Genomic DNA, 18,255 nt, shown 5'->3' on the forward strand with positions numbered 1-18,255 from the left:
ATAGTAAACTGCATTAGTATCATGTCAGCACTGATGGAAAATTACCACCAACTCCCAACAATCGCACATTCACTTAGCAAAAAAAACACTATGACATTGTTGTAAATGACACTTTTGAAAAGGAATTGTTTTTTCATTTAATTGTTCTGTATATATATATTAATTTAAGCTGCATAACTACGCTGTGTACACACAAAGCTACAGCTACTCTCATTTCTGATGCTGTCTTTTTAAGGACAAAATGTGGACTCTCCTTTTGTTATTGAAGTGAGAATTGTTTTATGCCGACACATTAAATCAATCCTGAATTAAATAAAAGTTAAGATTTGTATCCCGACAATTTAAGCCGCAGTTTGTTGCGCTATTGATGACTGCACAGTCGATTTGAGTGATTGGATTTGGAGAATGGCTACTCCCCCCGTGTTCTGTTCACACCTTGGGTTTTGAGCAGTATGGTTTGTAACCTGCTTTTAGTTGTGCTAATTTGAAGGGAATGAGGCAAGTGGTAAATATCAGATTTCTGGGTTATTAAATTACATTTGACCTCCCTCTCCAGCAAGGGGAGGGGGTGGGATGCCTCCCAACATCTGGCTGGCTGGGGAGGGGTGTCATAAGGCAGTGGCCATGTGTATTGTGGTTTTGGTCTTGGTTTCAGAAGGGCTACACCCCTATTAGTAAGGGTCGATTTTATATTCCAAACAATATTTTATGATGGAACACAAATGTACTGCAGACTCTGAACGTGACCCTGAAGAAGGACAGAGGTGCTGCGCTACGTGCAACACTCTTAGTTTACGGAGAATTGAGGGCTCGACGCGTCTCGTCTGTGTCCTTATCTTGGTAGGTTGCAGCAGTCTTTGCTTTCGCTGTTTGACTGTTCTTCTTGATGCTTAAACAAAACCCCAGCTGTGATCCGATGCTGTCAGGAAACTCGTGTTCAGTGTTTACCAGCCAGAGTCGCTGTTTACAGCACTGCCGCAATCAGCGCCGATGTTGTGAGGAATGTGAGGAGTGCACACCTACACAAGGTCACGGAGAAATGCCTATTTTTCTTCTTTCTTCTGCTCTCCTGTGATGATGGAGTGTTATGCTGGACTAAAGTACATGGCCTACAGAAGCGGGCATGTCTGTGCTCTCTGATCGCCGTCCTGTTGCTTGAGCGGGTCACCCGGCAGCATTATGGCGTCCCTTCAGGACAGCAGGACCGGACTGTGGCAGGGCATCTGGGTTGCGGTGCCCCTGTTCTCTTCTGTTTCCCTGTTCTCTTGTGCCTCTTGGTCCCAAAGCAGACCATGGCACCAGACCACAGCGAGTCATCTGGTGTCCAGTCTGCGCCCATCTGTGAGTGCATTTGGCTTTCCTGCAAACAAAGCACAGCGGAATGCGAACAGCCTCCGCTACATCTAAACAGCTCCGTCCTGCTATCTGGCCTAATCTTTGGGTGGAAACTATGACTGTGTTGCCAGTGTAGTGGGGCATCTCCATTTCAATTCAGTAAATTGCATGGGAGCATCACGACCCTCCTGCAGCAGACTGACCACAGCTGATAGCGTACCTTTTCTCCATTTTGAATTGCTGAGGTGGAAAGCCTTGTAATGGTGCCGACCCGAGTGTGGCCCTCCACTGATCCGCGCCGGTGCCGTTTCTGCCCGGCCTGCTGTCTCTCATTCATCCTGGGTGGCGGTGATTCGTGTGTGTGTGTGTGTGTGTGTGTGCGTGTGCTCGTGCACCTGTCCCTGTCTGTGTGGGACAGGTGCTGGCAACCCGGAGGTCAGTCCAGACACAGCTGGGGCACCTAGACAGGAGGCTGGCTGGAGACTGCAAATGACAGCAGCAGGATGAATGAGCTTTGTTTTGCCAAGTTTGGACCAGTTTTGTATATAGTGTGGGTGTTGCTTTGGGGGGGGGGTAGTTGTGATGGTCAGGTGGTGTAACGGCTGGCTGCTCTCAGTGGGACAGGCTACGACCGCAAGCCTTTGGTCCCTAGGAGGAGGCTGTTTGACTATAGAGGCTCCACTAAAGGGTCCTTAGTGGGGTGTGCAAGCCTGCAAACACAAACAACACCCTGCCCCCTCTGTGAAGCGTTAAGTGGCCGGATATGTTGGTGAATGGGACACAGGTGTCTGGGCCAGTTTGTGTGTGCCTGGCCAAAGGTCTGTTTGTTTTCTGTCTGTAATGGCCCCAAACTCTGTGTTACAGCTTAACCAAAGCTCATTGGTTCTCAATGGGTCAGGGTGAAGTCCCCCCCCCTTCCTGTCTCTTCTGCAATGGATGAACTTGAGTCAAGAATTTGATAATGACATTTAAGACATCCCACAACATATTGTTGAGGCTGCACGTTAAAAAGGCCTTGTGCTTTTTAGATTCCTCTGTCTTCCTTTGTTCCCCTCTTTATCCCTCTGTTGCCTGTGATCTACCGCAGCCAATCAGGCGTTTGAAGTCCCCACAGCTCTGCCTTTACTGTGGAGTCCTCAAAGTACTTGTATGACAGGTAGACAAGAACTGGGGGGGAGTAATGTGACTCCCACAGAGTCCGCGGCCCCGCCAGTCTCGTCGTCTCCCTCTGCATCACGTCTGTGGTGATGTCACGCCGCTGAGCTGCTCTTTGTTGAGAAACGGCGCTCAAAGCGCACCTTTGGGCTCCGAGGAAGACCTCCGCACAACCACCGGCGCAGCCCGATGCGGTGTCCCCCCACGGAGCACAGCAGGGTGAAGTAATGGGTTGTTGGCGCTTCAACCGCCGCCGTGTTTGGATGCCGTTCTGTCAGCGCCGGTTGCTATCAGCGCCCTGATCGGATTGTTTGAATAACCCCGTGGCCTTCCCCGATGGTTGGGCCTCGGAGCCGGCTCATGATATCCATACAGTTCATATCTGGCCCACATAGCGCTGTCAGAAACCACCCCCCCGCCCCGTCCTATCTCGCTGCCTGCAGCCTCTGCGCTATTGTCTCCGACACCTTCTCCTGAATGCCCTGTTTTATTTCTTTATTTCACTCATCTTTTTAAATTCCAGAATCCATTCCTTCTGCCCCCCAGGCACCGAGGGCGATAGCTAGAGACAGTGGAGCAAATTAAATTTGGTCTCCCTTTTCTGCTACCCTTGGACATGGGTGCAACGGAACAGTGGGAACGAAGAGGAGCAAAGAAAGCTTGAGGAAAAAGCCCATTTCCTATGCATTACTGTTTCTTTCCTCGGGGCCTATAGTAAAGTAACACCAATACCTTTATCACTTTTTTTCCTCTTTAATTTTCTTCTACTTGCCGTCTTCTCTGGCTCGCTCTCACCTCATCTATTACTTCTCATGCGGTCTAACCTGAAGGTCTCTCAGCTCTTCCTACTACTGTTAACACAATCTGACCCAGTTTATTAGTTTGGGTCTAGTGAATCATTAATCGAGGTTATCTAACTGTTCCTGTAATGATTCCACTGCGACTCTCGTGTCAGAACCTCTCTGTGTTCATAGCTGATCAAGCTCTACGCTCGTGCTTCTTGCTCTACACGTTTGTACTCTATCATAACCATCTCGCAAAAAACAGCATTGTTCCTCAAGCCCGACTATATGTTTAATAGGTGTGCTGTGCACTGTAATATGTCATTGTGTCAGAGCACAATGCAAGGACTAAGTGCACTGAATGCAAATTAATCTTGTGGGATGGCAGCAGCTGAATAGAGTGCGGTTTTGGGGGGACGGAGGGGAGCAAAGGGAGGGACAGAAGGAGGGCTAATAGTGGTGACATGGAGGAGAGGGAGAGAAAAGAGCATGTGAGGAGGAGGAGGCGGTGGGATGTGGGATGTAGTCATCACCAGGCCCATTCATCATGCAGTGCCTGCTGGGATGCGCTGGGGTCAGTCCCCGCACAACACAATTACAGCCTGTTCTGGTGTGTTGTGCTGGGCTCCACTGTGTTCTGTCTTCGTTCTGTTGTCTTTTGTTAGATTTCCTCGTTTCAAGCTCTCTTGTTTTCCTCTTTGCATGTGTTCCTCTCTGCTCCGCTCGACTCCGCACGCTTCTGTTCAGTAGCAGACTTCTCATCTGCGCTTTTTTTTTTTCCCTTTTTACTTCTTCTGTTGCTTATTTTTGAACTTGCTGCTCAAGCTATCACTAAATGAACCGCTGCTTCTCTTTTGAGAAAAACTTCTCAATTAGCTGAGCATGTGTTGTTTTTGTTTGTCTCTTTGAAGCTTAAACTCTCCGTAGTTTTTTTTTTTTCTTCTTGCAATAAATTGCCATATTTTCTGTTCATGTGTAGCCAGCCACTTGCCATGCTGTTGTACGAGACTTCTTTCATCCACATCTGAATCGCACGCTCTGGATGTGATTGACAGGCCTGGTTAGCATGAAGGTGTGAGATGCTAGTAAGCATGTTGTTTACCCTGCTTGTCTGACAGTCCTCCATGAGCCTACAGATGTTTCCAGAAAGCTGTAAATATCTGCTGTGCGCTCTAATCTTGGTTGACAGCATATCCGATCATAAGGACATCTCCTGTCTTCTTGTCCTTGTCTGTTCTCTGTTCTGTGAAAGAGTTTTCCCTGTCAGGAAACCTTTAGGTGGTCTTAAGGCCTAAATGAAAACATCACCCAAGGACCCTGCAACAACAACTTTTGAAGGCTGAGCCAGAAAATGTTAACATCACAGGACATGGCAGGACCTGTCACTGCAGCATCTGTTTCTGTCACAGATAAATGGTGTAGATTCACCCTATACATAATCTGATCTGATGCCAAAGCACTTTGCTGTATTTTTTATTTATCATGTCAAATAAATGAGCGTTAAACAAGTGTTACCGTAAAATGTTAGAAAATAGTCAAAATGCTTTTATTGCAGATTCTAATGTGATTCTCGTTTACATGCAAATGGAAAAAAATACATAATTAATTAATTGCATAATTATTAAAACTAGAAATATATATAGTTTACAATGTAATTTCCAGTACTTGTTTAAAAGAACCTTTGTTACAATCTCAGCCTAAGCTCCCAAACATGGTCCTGCTCGCTACGGATGGGTTGGGTGGAGGCTTGGCTGACGGGAATTAATAGGAAGGACCAAGACTGACTAGAAGAATGACAAATCAAGGCCAGAAAATGCAGCAGTTTAAAGTGCAGAGCATCTGGAACTAATCTATAACAATGGCTAGTCTTCAGCGGGCGTCATGTCAAACCGTATGGATGCTTCTCTTTCCTGGATATGTTGAGTTACAGCCTCCTTAGGGACGTCAGAAGGAATCTTGGATGATGTGGACGGATGGATCTGGCATTCTGTGACCTGTTTTTAGATTGGCCCTAAAACTCCTCATATGTTCGTTATTTTACTCAAAAAAAGGCATGTTTGCTGCGTTGCTGAGTTCCGAGGCAGAATAAGTCTGCCAACACTAATAGGGTAAATTTTAGAGCTGCAACAACCAATCAACGTTGTTGATAATAATCAATAATGAAAGTTGTTGTCAACAGTTGCTGTCATTGATTATTTGGGCTGCTGATATTGTGACAGAGCGTGACGGTCAGCAAATGCAGCTTTCACCTGGTGACATTGGATTTTTCCTGCCTGGCTAATCTGTCACTTGTCACACGTGTATGCGTGTGCGTGTACAGTAATAATGTCTAACCTTGCTTGGAACGATTCAGATATTTGAATGAAGTCATTGCACATTTATAATACAATTTAATGTAAGTATATGTATAATCGCTCTATAACGCTAGATACAATGTTGAGTTATTTGCTTCAAGGACACGCTGACTTATCATTTTTAAGCCCATGAGTAGATTTTAGTGATTGGCAGAAATCCAGATGCTCTAATTAGGGAGACATCAAGTGAAGGCTACAGAGAAGTGAGCACCTTGTTCTCTACTTTCAGCAATAAACTTGGCCATGCTGTGTTATCTAGGACAAGTTTTAACCCCATCATCCCACGGCGACAGTCTGGGAAGCTAAATACACCTGCCCAGCCACCCCAAAAACCTGCAGACACAGCAAACCTGTCCATCATCAGGGCGTCTTCTGCACGCGCTAATGAAGCCGGGGGAAATTGTGTGGTCAGGCCTCCTAATTGTGTTGATGTGGAGGCTGATATTGGTGTCGCGGTGGTTAATCTTCCCAGCGACAGGAAAGGGTGGCGTCATCCAGGGGTATGGCACGGCTAATTGGACTTGTGTACGCTTCCGTGTGTGCAGAGAGATGGGATGGGCCGGAGCGAGATGGCGTGAGAAGTCGAGCCGAAAAAGAAGGCGGCAAATGATTTATTTTCCCCTTTTGAATGTTTTTTTAATTATTGATTGAAAAGGCTCGGAAATGTGCCTAAAAAGCCTTCTTGGATACGTGGCATATACTTTGAATGTCATGCTGCTTAATGACAGCATTCACTTTCTGACAAGGGACAACCTCTGCATTCATTAACGCCTGACATTTTACGGCACCCCACAAATCACTATCTTAGAGAAACTGAAATTAAAGTAATTTGAAGTAATGCGATGAATAAATGGTCTACTGGTACAATAATGCTGTTTTTGACTATGTCCTCCCTGGAGGAAAGCTGTTAGTAGGTTTGACTGATTAGAGCCTGGAGCTGCTGGCTCTCAATTAGACTGAAGACAAAGCTTCAGCCCTTTACTTCTGATTTTCCAGAAGCAATGAATTAGTGATAAAGGCTTTAAAGGCAACACCATTAGGGGCCTGCTGGGAGGACTTGGGCTGCTTTTTCCTTGCAGTTTGCAACGTATGTAATGTAGAGTCTAACAGTAAAACACTTCTCATTTCTATTTTTCCATCTCCTTCCTGACTCCTTCTTTCGTCTCCTCCCCTCCAGCTAGCGGTGCCCATAGTATTAGTTTCACCGTCCTCGTGTGACCTGGCAGTCTTCTCTTGTAAGGAGTGGTCAGCTGAACCGGCTCTCAGGGTCTCAGCCCCAGTGGAGCTTGTAATGCATTATGACTCCATCACTCGGGGGCGGGGGGATCAAATAATATATTAAGAATATGTTGTGAGCTGCCACACTCCACTTGGGCTGAGAAGTACTATACCAGCAAAAAAATCTGCAGACTCATACTCTGATAGGATTTTTTTTCCCGAAGGCTACTTGAAGTCTTGTTCAATGTTTTATTTTTTAATGTACTCTGACCTCTCTGACCTGATTGCTCCCACAGCACTGACCTCACCGTATCCAAGTTTTCTGCCTGTCTCCATCTCACTATCAATAGACGGCTCCCAGTGTTGTCACCTGATAGATCAACTGTCTAGTGGAAACTTGTATCCTCTGAGGTATGCCGGGCGCATGTAGAACCTCCACTGGTTCAGCTGTTGCGCCCTGCACAGACTGGCATAACGCTGCGTGTCGCCGTCTCTGTTATTGGAGGAGTTAATAGAGCTGCGCGGGGCGTTTAACTACTGGCACAGATCTTTTTGTGGCTCTGTAAAACTGAATTCAGAAGGACTGTGGTCTTCTTCAGCATAGGCAAATGTGCTTAACTCCGTACTCATCCATTTGCACTACACATTGTTAAATAAACATCCAATTTGAGCTGCTGGATTATTTTTTCCCGTTCCATTTGGAAAAAGCCAACATGAGCTTCCCCCTAAACACACCCATCTTCAGCCTCTTGTTTTACAAAGACATGGGTTGGTGATTATGGTTTTGTTGGATATAGTGGCTTGTCTGAGGTCGGCCCACTTGTGCTGCTGACGGCAGGGTGCCAGTTTTTTTTCTCCATTGCTTCAAGTGCTACACTTCGCTGTGTCCTAACCAAAAACTAATTAACAAAATTGTCCTCGCACATTGTATGTAATCAGCCAGTGATAAACGGCCACAAGCCACAGTAATCAAATTCATGCTGTACATAAAGTCAACTATGGTATAGTTTATAAAGTTTAAAATAATGAATTACAGAGTTTTGACAGAACCTGTAAAAACTGATTAGTTGGTAGAGAACAAAAGGTTGAAGTTCAGGTAACGGGTGTAACGGATGCCTTTACTGCCATCGCATCGTTTAATCAGCGCCTTGTTTCTAGACTTTGAGCTTTCCCTCTTGTCTCAGATCACTTCAGTCTATTCCAGTGGCACGTCGCTGGAGGCCTTTTACAGTGGAAGTCTGTGACCTTAGAGTGAAGTGCACTGCAGCTTCCATTATATTTGTTGCACAGGGAGGAGAGTGAGCAACGTAACCGGATGATCCAGTGCGATCGTCCCAAAGATCTGTTTGTGCGACAGCTGGATAATGAAGCGCACACTGTCTGCCTGTCTCACTCGCCCGTCGCGTCACCTCCCTCTTTGCTACTGCAGTGACATCACTCCTGGAGGGCTGACTCCAGCCCTCCTTCTCGTCCCTCTTTGCTCTCATCAGCTGTTTGCTCTAATTAGATGAGGATGATTTCAATAAAGTTACTGCCGTCTTCACTCTATTAGTTATATTAGCACTCGAATTCCTGTCCTGGAGTCGTCTGTACGTCCGCCGCCTTTCAGCGGGAGGGGGCCGATCCTCTTCGTCTCATAGATCTGTGTAACCTAGTTACTGAGGCCCAGCAGGGGAGGCCAATCAATTAATGAACAAAGGAGCCCGTGCACTGAGCAGCAGCTCGAGTCTGGAGCTATAAACGGGGCACTCCCAAAACATGGTTGCTGTCAGTTCAGTATTTGATGGATGTTGTTTTGCTTTGTTGTTTTGTCTGAGCGTGTGCGTGTGTGTGTGTGTACTATATCGCCAGAGTGTAATGCTGTGTAACCTGTCTGAACACAGTCCCAGTCAATATTTAGGTGTCTCTTATTGAGAACGAGAAGTGAACAAGATGGATTTGAAAATGTATTGTCAGTAAAGCACAAAAACCTTTCCATCACCATTATGTTTTATTAAATCTGAGGTGGCAGTAAATAGACTGTGGCATGTAGTTTAGTGAAGCACCCCAGAAATCAAACAGATTATTTCTGAAACCTCCACGTCCCTCGGATAGTGTGTGTAGCAGAGCTGACAAATTTGGTGTATGGGCAAATGTTAAACACCCATTTTAATGCTTCTGATCCGTCTCCCCTGGCAACAGGCAGATCTGGATGGACAGTTCTGTTTTCTTTCTGTTCTGTAACCACCTGTGCTCTTTCGCCGTCTTTCAGCACTTTCTCATCCTTTCCTTTCCTCAATACCTCTATTCATCCCGGTATTCGGTTCCCCGGGTTTTTTTGCCCGCACCTCAGCTTTGTTTCTCATCCCTCAGGTCCACCCCTCAATTCCATCTTTCTTCTCTCCAGCCACCCGTTCTCTCTGTCATCCCTTCTCCTTAATCCGACTATTCGTCCCCAGAGCTCGCCTTCCCTGGAGCTTGCCCCTCTGTTTCCCCGCATGCGAGATCAGGGAGCCGGCTCTTGTAGCAAGCTGCTGAATAATGTAAGCACAGGACCATAGGGCAGAGTTTCAGTTAACCCTTTGATCTCCAATCACACAGTGGGCGAGGTGGACACATCATAAATGACAGCTCGACAGCAGGGGAAAGCAGCCTGAAGGGCTTTTTTTGCCTCCGTCTTCTTCCAGTTCCTGAGCTAAAGGCTAAAGAGCCCCCATCCGGTTTCATTGTCCTGGCCTTTGTAAGCAGGTACACAGTGAGCGTCCCTATCCTTTGTTATTCTAACATTGATGTATAATTAAAAGGTTAGAAAAGGCAATGATGAATAATTGATACTGGAGCAAAGATGTCATGGCATCCTGAACCGTATCTTTCTCTGTATTTTAACTTGCAGTGCAGATAAAAGATTTACCGGCCTGCTTTTTCCTGCTTGTCTGCTTCAGCCTTCACTGATTCACTGTGGCACCGCGTTCCACTCTGACCGAGGAGCTGTTATTATTTCTTCATTCAGACATTTTTACATGTGTACTGTTAAGTGTCAAAACACAAGGCCATGGGCCATAAGAGTCACATTAAATCTTCCACGGCAGTCAGTTTATACTTGTGTACCCAATTTGTATCAATTAACTGACACGGTCTCAATCTTAAAAAAAAAAAAGCGTAGCCAGCACACGAGGTCTCATTAACCCTTTCTAATCAATACAGATCCCCCTCTCTTTAAGTGCTTCTAGTTAGCTTCAGACCCTCATATCCTCAGGCTAGGGCGTATTGATCTGCTCCACTGATTGGACGTTTCCCTCTAGGAGTTGGGGGAGTGCAGTGGGACTGGGACTCTTGGCGAGAGGAGCCATGTCTTCATGGTGGGATCATCTTACTACTTCCTACCCCCACTTCCGACACATCACACCTGTTACAGCAGACAAGGAAAACACCAGTTCACGTGAGAGCGGGAAAAGAAAGTGGAAACGCCTGTGTGCTCAGGACAGCACATGGCTGAGAGGCGTATCAAATGAGAAATGTGTTACATAGGGTTTATGGTGGCGGCGTGTGCCTGAACTGCACTGACTTTGGCAGCTGCTGGCCTGTTATGGATAGGTGGCAGGAGACAGATTTCAGATTTTACATGGCTAACACACTACGTGACAGACCACCTTTTAAGATGGATGCTTGATGCACCCCTAACCCTGTTGCATCCATAAAGCCACACACACACACACACACACACACACACATACACACACCGCTGAGCCATCAGGCAGGTTTGATTTCTAAGCAGTGTGTTTCAGGACATGCACCGCTCATGCAACCCCGTCGAGCCATGACCCTTCATCCTCACCCTTCTGCAAAGTGTGTGTGTGTGTGTGTGTGTGTGTGTGCGTGCGTGTGCATGTGTCACGGTACGATACACAGCAGCTGTGGAAGCAGCAGTGAAGAGGGGAAATGGGAAGCGCCCGCTATGTAGACAGAGCCCAGATAGACCTGTCAGCTCGGTGACACCCACACATGCTTCACGCTCCGGTCCAGGACGAGAACAGAGGAAGGGGAACGCAGCCTGGCTGCAGACAGGTAGAGGCTGAACTAGACAGGCTTGAGTAGCGCCAGAGTTAACACTACAGCTGTGAGGAAGACAAGCGTGCGCTGTGGCTGAGCTGTGCTTATTTTCAGGAACATAAGGGGACTTGAGAGCGAGCGGATCGGAGACGTGGCAGGTACAGGACTACAGTGGACATCCACTGCTGCCATTGTTTATTGTTATACTACGTTGAATTCCAGTCCCTATAATTAAGCTTTAGCAGGGCTGATCATCAGATTCATGTAAGTGTACAGTGCCTGTAGCTAATTCTGGTCCAGACCTTGACTCGGCCTCACTGGGAAGTTAATGTTGTTGTGCTAAAGCCGCTTCTGGGCAGCTTTGGGTCAGTGTTTGAAATGGATGCCTTGCTCAAAGTCTCCCCACAAATTAGTTTCTGTCTAAATCTAGCATGTTTTCCCATGCAAGGTTGCAGCTATTTTCTCTACCTCCTCTTATACAGCAACATCCAGACTTGATGCTGGGGCTGAGAAGCTTCTGATTACACACAGTATTTTGTTACCATCAACTCTGCTATTTAATATTTTGGCCAAAAATGAGACTGATCCAACTTTGTTTCAGATTCTCCCACATGCCTTCTGGCAAACATTATCTGAGATGTCATGCTGGTTTTTTTAAACCAGTGGCTTTCTCTTTGCCAGCCTTCTATAAAGCTCTGACTGGTGAATCACCCAGGCAACTGTAGTTGAATACACAGCGTCTCCAGTTCCTCAGCAGTTAAACCCTGTGGATTCTTCAGTGCGGCTTCAGACCTAACCTTCACGTTGCCGTCCTTCACTGCAGGGTTGCTCGGTTTTTCTCTTGCCAGATGCAAAGGTTTAGTCATTTCAAGTCTGACCTTACTAAACAACTAGCACCCCATGAGTGTGAGCGTTCTTTTCTTCTGTCCTCAGCTTTTCAGCACTAGCAATCAGCTGTTGGCAAAGTGTTTTTGACATTGTTCAGCAACCTTAAATACACACAGCATCGGCCCACTCAGCTTATTAGGCAACTTCTGCTAACTTTTCACACGAAGTCTGTGTCATCAAAATTACTCGGTTCATTTCCGTGGGGGGTGAACGCTGCCACGCTGGAACGGCTGGGGAGCATCGCCGACTGCCACTTGACTGTGGTTGTGTTTTAAAAAACCACAAGTGAGGCAGAGGAGTGAAAGGGAGGACAGAACCTGGATCTCAGCCTGGGTCTAAAAAATAATTTTGTAATAGGTTTCATGACTCAGGCTACAGTTGTGAGTGCAATTATTAGAAGCCAATCAGACTGTGTGTTTCTCTGCAGTCACAAAAATGGGGAACATGTCAAGTATGCAGCGTTTGTGTATATAAAACTCAAGACATGCAATCCTCAAAACGTACCTCTCACTTCCTTTCCCTTTATCTGCTGTTATTCCTTGTGCATTGAAAGCAAGCCGGTGATTATGAGCGCGGTTTCATGCGGAGGGAAAAATCCTATCTATTTGATCTCGCAGGCAAAAATATGGGCAGAACAACAGAATCTCATCTCTTGTGTCAGCTATTCTTCTGCAGTGTGATATTCCCATGGGAACGCGTTTCTGCTGTGCGAATCACAGCCGGATCAGTGCGGGCCGTTTCTTATCTGGACATGAAAGAAGCAAGATGGAAGAGGGAGGTGTAAGGAGGGGGGAGGGAGGCGGTCTCCCCCGGGTGTTATAATACCTGAAATTCATTGGGCAGCCTCTTGAATCTAGCTCATCATTGTGTCATCAGCAGGTATTGTATTTATCCCCATCGCAGCCTCTGCGCTGCAGTTTTCCCTCAGTCTTTCCCTGATTGATTGGACAGCTCTGTTTATGCGTGCGCCGCCGTCTGTTGTACAGCATGTCTGGGGGTTTTATTAGTCAGAGTTAGATCGTTTGCTTTTATTCATCTGCAGCCATAATGAGCACAGTTGTTGTTTGATACCATCTCTAGCTCACCTCGGGTCAGCGGATTTGTTATTGCTGTTCTGCTGCAGGTGGAGAAGGCCTAACAAAACTGCTTTGTTTTTGTTGGAGCGTCAGGAACTCGGGAAAGGTTTTTCTATGATGAATAGGCAGCCGAAGTGATCGGCACGCCCTGCAGCTTCCAACCACTCTGACAAGTACGGTTATCTCGCCCCTTTTAGTCGAAACCCCCTAACTCCCACGCTCGCTCACACATTCACACACAGACGTGCCTCATCCAGAGCTGGATGACATTCACCTCTGAAACAGACATGGCTCTGAAAGCGACGTCTCCTGTTGGTACAGAGGAGACCTATTAAGCAGACTCGGTCCCAATGGAGACATTGTGCTGTCCTCCGTGCTCCCCTGTCCTTCAGCAGTGTCCTGAGATGACGGTAGATAAACAATGGGAACAAACAGTCACTCCCACCAGCATTGATCTTTTCCCCTCGCCCCTCCCTGCTCTCACCTACAACACCACATTGATTCCACCTACACTCAATTTATATGAAAGCCCCCTGCTACACCTCCCTTCTCTACCAAGACTGACAAAAATGATGAATGACCAAGCCCTTCTTCTGTCTGCCACCACCTCCCAGTGCCTCGCGCCGGCTGTCCGAGGCACTACAGGCCTATTTTCCCCTTAGAAATCCAATAGAGTGAGCTTCCACTCTTTTTTTCTACAGGAAGGTGGGGGTTATTCATTGCTTCAGGTCCTTCCTATAGTTTCCACGCATAAACATGTCACTGGTGTAATTTCAGCTCTGCAGGACATCCATATGCCTGATGTCAAACTATCAAAAAGGACGAATGAAGGCAATTATTATGTGTTTCAATGGCCCACACTGTAGGGCCTCCTCTCCTGTGGCTGCTGCCTAATAATCTGCGACGTTGCTCAAAGATGACATAATATGCAGAGCTTTCGAAGCCTTCAAATGATTTATTTTCTAACTGGCCTAATCAGTCCATTCTCTTGTTATACAGTATATCTGATTCCCCTTCACCGTGTAACCACATAAATTGTGCAGTTAATTCAGAAGTGACGTCTTGGCTATTTGCAGTTTTTCTATTTTTGTTTTACACTTTTTCTGATTTCCTTGGCTTTTGTTAACTGCCAATAGAGCAATATTTTTTATTGTACAGATCGAGTGTCCCAATGCTTGTAAATGGGGCACCGAGTGTCTATAAATAGATATACTGTGGTAGCAAGCTGCTGGTACGTTTTAGCGCAAGGGGGGTGGGTTCGTGTATGTATGTGTGCAAGTGGTGCCTTCTGAGCCCCGTGTGGAGGTGATCAAGGCTATTGATGAAGTTGCTGGTTCCACTCTGGCCACTCTTAACGCTCTGCCCAGGGGATTAATACCAGCGTGGAGAGTCTTCATCTCACATCTCTGCTCCACCGTTCCCTAATGACCCTTCCTTGCCTCGCCTCCACTCCGCCACCGCTTTCCCATGGCTCCCACAGCTCATCTACGCTGCTTTTCCCAGCGTGAGGTAAATCCATTTTGCACTTCCTGTCTTGCTGGAGTCCATCTGTCCTCATAGTTCCTGGTTGGGATCCTAAATCTGAGGAAGACAGTAGATCCATGTGTCTTGATTCCAAGACAGGCTAAGGAAGATGCAAGATTAAATAGACTTAGAGAGAGGCATGTATATTTTATTCTCTACCCTCTGTGTTGTTATTCATCTTACTCCTAATTGTCCCCACATAATACGAATGTATAATCATAGTGTTATGCCTTTGCCTGCTCGGGTTATCTTCACTGGGGATGATATCTGTGGTGAAAGGAGTTGACATGATCTCTGTAATGGAAGTGTAACGTTGGAACCTTCCTCTGTCTCAAGCGGATTCTACAGCAGCAGTACAGCGATGCCCCAGTTCTGCTTAATTGTCACTGAACACACTTGTTGTCCTCTCATTCTGGCCATAATTGCTCTTAGGAAAAGATTGCACTCCCTTGTCTGGATTTGAAGATGAGTTTCTGCCACTTTGTCCCATTACTGTATCAACGCATACCATTGCAATCATTTCAATTATTACGGCACTGCAGTGGAGGTCTCCAAGTAGGGCCTTGAGACGTAATTGGAAGGCCATAAGCGGATTGGAAGAAAGGGCATTTTTCTTTTGTGGAAATTGTCGTGGTCTTGGATACAGTAAATTGAGGTCCTAAAAAAATCATGCGAAAACTCAGTCACACGGTTTTGTGGGGGGAATGGTCCAAAAGTCACTTTCTGGAGAATTAAAAGGCACGATGACATTTCTCTTCTGAATTCTCTGTCCTTCACGCCGTGGCATGAAATGAATTGTTGAGGGAGAGGGAAGTGTCGGTGTAAATGTTTGCTGCTACAATGAAGCCGCCTGCTTGTGGATTCAGATTGGCAAAAGGGTGAGAGGCGGAAGCTGCAGTGAAGATATGGCGCCGCGTTCGGCGTCATTTCACGGCCTAAGCCTTTTAATCACCACAGCCACAACGGATGCATACTGTAGAATGGCATTCAAGTTTCAGATGGGCTGATTTCGTATTGATGGATGCCAGGCCTGCCATGTGGGCAGAAAAGTGTGACTGGCTCTGAAATGTAACCTCTTTAAGAACACAAGTCCTCAGTCCTCACATGTGCATGTTTGTGGCTGCAGTTGTGCCTCCAAAGAAATATGTAAATTCTTGCTTTTTGAAGTTTAATCTAAAGCAACAAAGGATAGGAGGCTGAATGCAAATGCAGAAATTTGCTTTAGCTCTGCTTCTTAATGTGTATGGTGGGGAATTTTAACACATGGCTGCTGACAGTGGTCACAACATCTCGGGCTGCAGAATCTCAATTCGTCTTGACTGGGTTTAGTGAAGTCCTGTAACAGAATTCATGATTCTTTCCAATCGAGGTCTGCTGTACAGCTTCAGAGCGCTTTGACCCTGCTCTTAATGTAATGTTCACTCCTTCCCCGCTCTATTGTCTCGTTTTTAATCCCTTCAAGGCATCTTGCACAGTAACAGATCCTGGCATAAGCACATTTGGTGCTGTTTGCAGTGTCGAGATTAACAGGATTACAGATTAGGGATTACGCTGGCGTCAGTCTTACTCATTTAACCTTGACCCGTGCCCCACTAAAGCAAACACAGAAACAAGTTTCTGTGTTTGAGTGTTTGCCTGAGTGTTTGCACAAAAGCTCAGCAATATTTGTTCAGGAATAAGCACAAACAAAATGCGCATGCTTTGTAGTGAGATAATTTGGATTGTGGAGATTCTAATGAGTCCCCCGGGCCGGCGTCCACTTTGATTGAGCCACTTTGGTGCGTTCGCATCAAAACGAAGACACAAAAGTAGTAACAACAGTAGCCTTTGATGAGTGTCCTTTGGTTTAGCGCCTTTGTTCCGTTTCCTTGTGCACAGCTTCCATGCCTCTGAACACAGCGTACCTCTGCTGTTTCCATGGAGAACGTGTGGTTGCCCAGCCCTGTGGTGATTGAACACAGAGGGTCATCGTTTATTCCTGTCCGTCAGCGGCGAGGGGACGGTTCAGGGAGAGAGGGCAGCGGGGGGAGAAGGGGGCACCTTCTGGTCCTGAGGGGCCTCAGACAAGGTCCATCTCTCCTTTGAAAGTTTATTTGTTGAAAGCATCACCTACGGCCAGTCGCACTCTGGTTGGCAGTGTTAATGTAGTGACTCTCCCCACATGCCCCGAGACACTTAGTCTTATTCACACTTTAAAAGAAGTGCAACAGCAGCGTTGGGGAGGAAGGGGAGGCAGGGGGGGGGGCGTGTGAGGCTACATATGGTCCACCTTAGAGTTGTTTATCCAGAGAGTTGTTGCAGCTGAGGACTGGGCTCCATCCCCCTGTTCCTCATCATCTCTCATTAATCTAGCAGTATGGTCCTGGCCTGATTCCCGTAATGCAGAGCGAGCAGGTTTGAGTGACCACCCACCCTGAGGAAAAGTGCCGGTCTGTCTTTTCAGTCCATCAGCTGCTATTGTTTATGCCTGCACTTCATTGTCGCTGTTGTTCAGCTGTTTTTAAAATAAGCAGGGATATATTTTAATTGATGCATTTGAAGATTGATGGCCACCCCTAGGCGTGAATTTCACACTCATTTCTCCCACCGATCTGTATTCCCCTCATCGTTGGGTGTTTGAGCATCCCATTTGCTCCCTTTGTCTTTTGTCGGCTCCTCTCATGCTGTTAAATATTCCGCTGCCTCTCTTTGTAGTTTGTCTGCCACCTTCGTTTAGGGAGACTTTTAGACCACATGTGCAATTACAGTTCTGAGCTCCTTCCATCATGGAGGATGAAAAGTTGGCAATCAGACGCGCATTAGTTTCTATCTGCCTTTCCTTTATGCATGAGTTAAGACACCGACTTCCTTTGGCAGATTGAAACACTTAGGTGTGTGTGTGTGTGCACCTCTTGGCTGCTCTTTACCTTATGGGGACGTCTGCTCACTATACCTCTCACCAGCTTCGGCTTAGCATGAAATATTGATGCTGTTCTTCCTTCCTCAAATTTTTGCATTTCTTATTTTGAAGGAAGGAAGGTGGAGACGGTCGTTTTTTCTAAGGTACACATGGCACACGGAGCGGGAGGCTTAGATGAGACGACGGTGCAGACATTTGAGACCCATTAGCTATTATGCTGTTCAGTCCACGCTGCATTCTAATTTCCATTCTAGTCTAATATATTGTTCTTTCTGTTAAGCCAAGCTGATCTCACCGCTTCACAATCTTAGGCCTTGAGCTTAACCTTTATTTGTCAGCTCCTCTCACATGTTCCCATTAGAAACATTGCCTCCCTTCTCTCCCTTCCTTCCTTACTTCAGTTGAAAAAAAACTGAAGCTGTGCTCTGGGAGTCGGTCATCAGCGTTGCAAATTAGGCAAGAAGTGCCTCTGCTTTGTTTTTGTTTTTACCCGTTCGTCTGCGCCCGAGTCATGTCAGCCTTGTCATTAGTCATGGCAGAGGTCGTTATTCCTCTGCAGATGCTGGCCAAAGATAACACACCTTCCTCTGATTAATCATCAACAGGAAAATGCTTAAATATAGCTTTCTACAAGGTGGGGCATGTGTATTCAGTTGTTATTGCATTTGAAAGTTCTCTCAATGCCTGGGTTCTCCTGTACATTAGCACTGTATGAGGGTCAAGGACACAACTGAAATAAAGGTACAGCTTTACAGTATGAGACACAACCTTTTTTTTACCTTCTGCTTCCTGCTCCATTTTTAAGACTCATGACATTTTTGACCTCTGCTACAGATACACAGAAGTGTTGGATGTGCCCCAGTTGTTCTGTGCAGGTGCATGGAAATGCTCCTGTGTTTTGGTAATGCAACACAAATTCCTGCCACTTTCACATTCCTCCACTTATTTACACGCGGTAGTGTCCTAAGCTACATACCAGCGATGGCTGTGGGGGG

At 46.4% G+C, this 18,255-nt stretch overlaps 1 protein-coding gene across 2 annotated transcripts in view; it reads left to right on the top strand.

Moving 5' to 3' along the window:
- Positions 1 to 18,255, top strand: part of ndst1b (N-deacetylase/N-sulfotransferase (heparan glucosaminyl) 1b) — a 36,189-nt gene that overhangs the window by 4,829 nt on the left and 13,105 nt on the right. Inside the window, exon 2 of one of the 2 annotated variants that reach the window (XM_055512387.1) lies at positions 10,126 to 10,182. The exons of the other annotated variant lie outside the window; for it this stretch is intronic. The gene's annotated coding sequence lies outside the window, so the exon portion shown is untranslated. The remainder of the gene's footprint in view (positions 1 to 10,125; positions 10,183 to 18,255) is intronic. 2 annotated transcript variants of the gene reach the window in all.

This window comes from Betta splendens, chromosome 10 (genome assembly GCF_900634795.4).
Source record: "Betta splendens chromosome 10, fBetSpl5.4, whole genome shotgun sequence".
In the NCBI taxonomy this organism is placed as follows: Eukaryota; Metazoa; Chordata; class Actinopteri; order Anabantiformes; family Osphronemidae; genus Betta; species Betta splendens.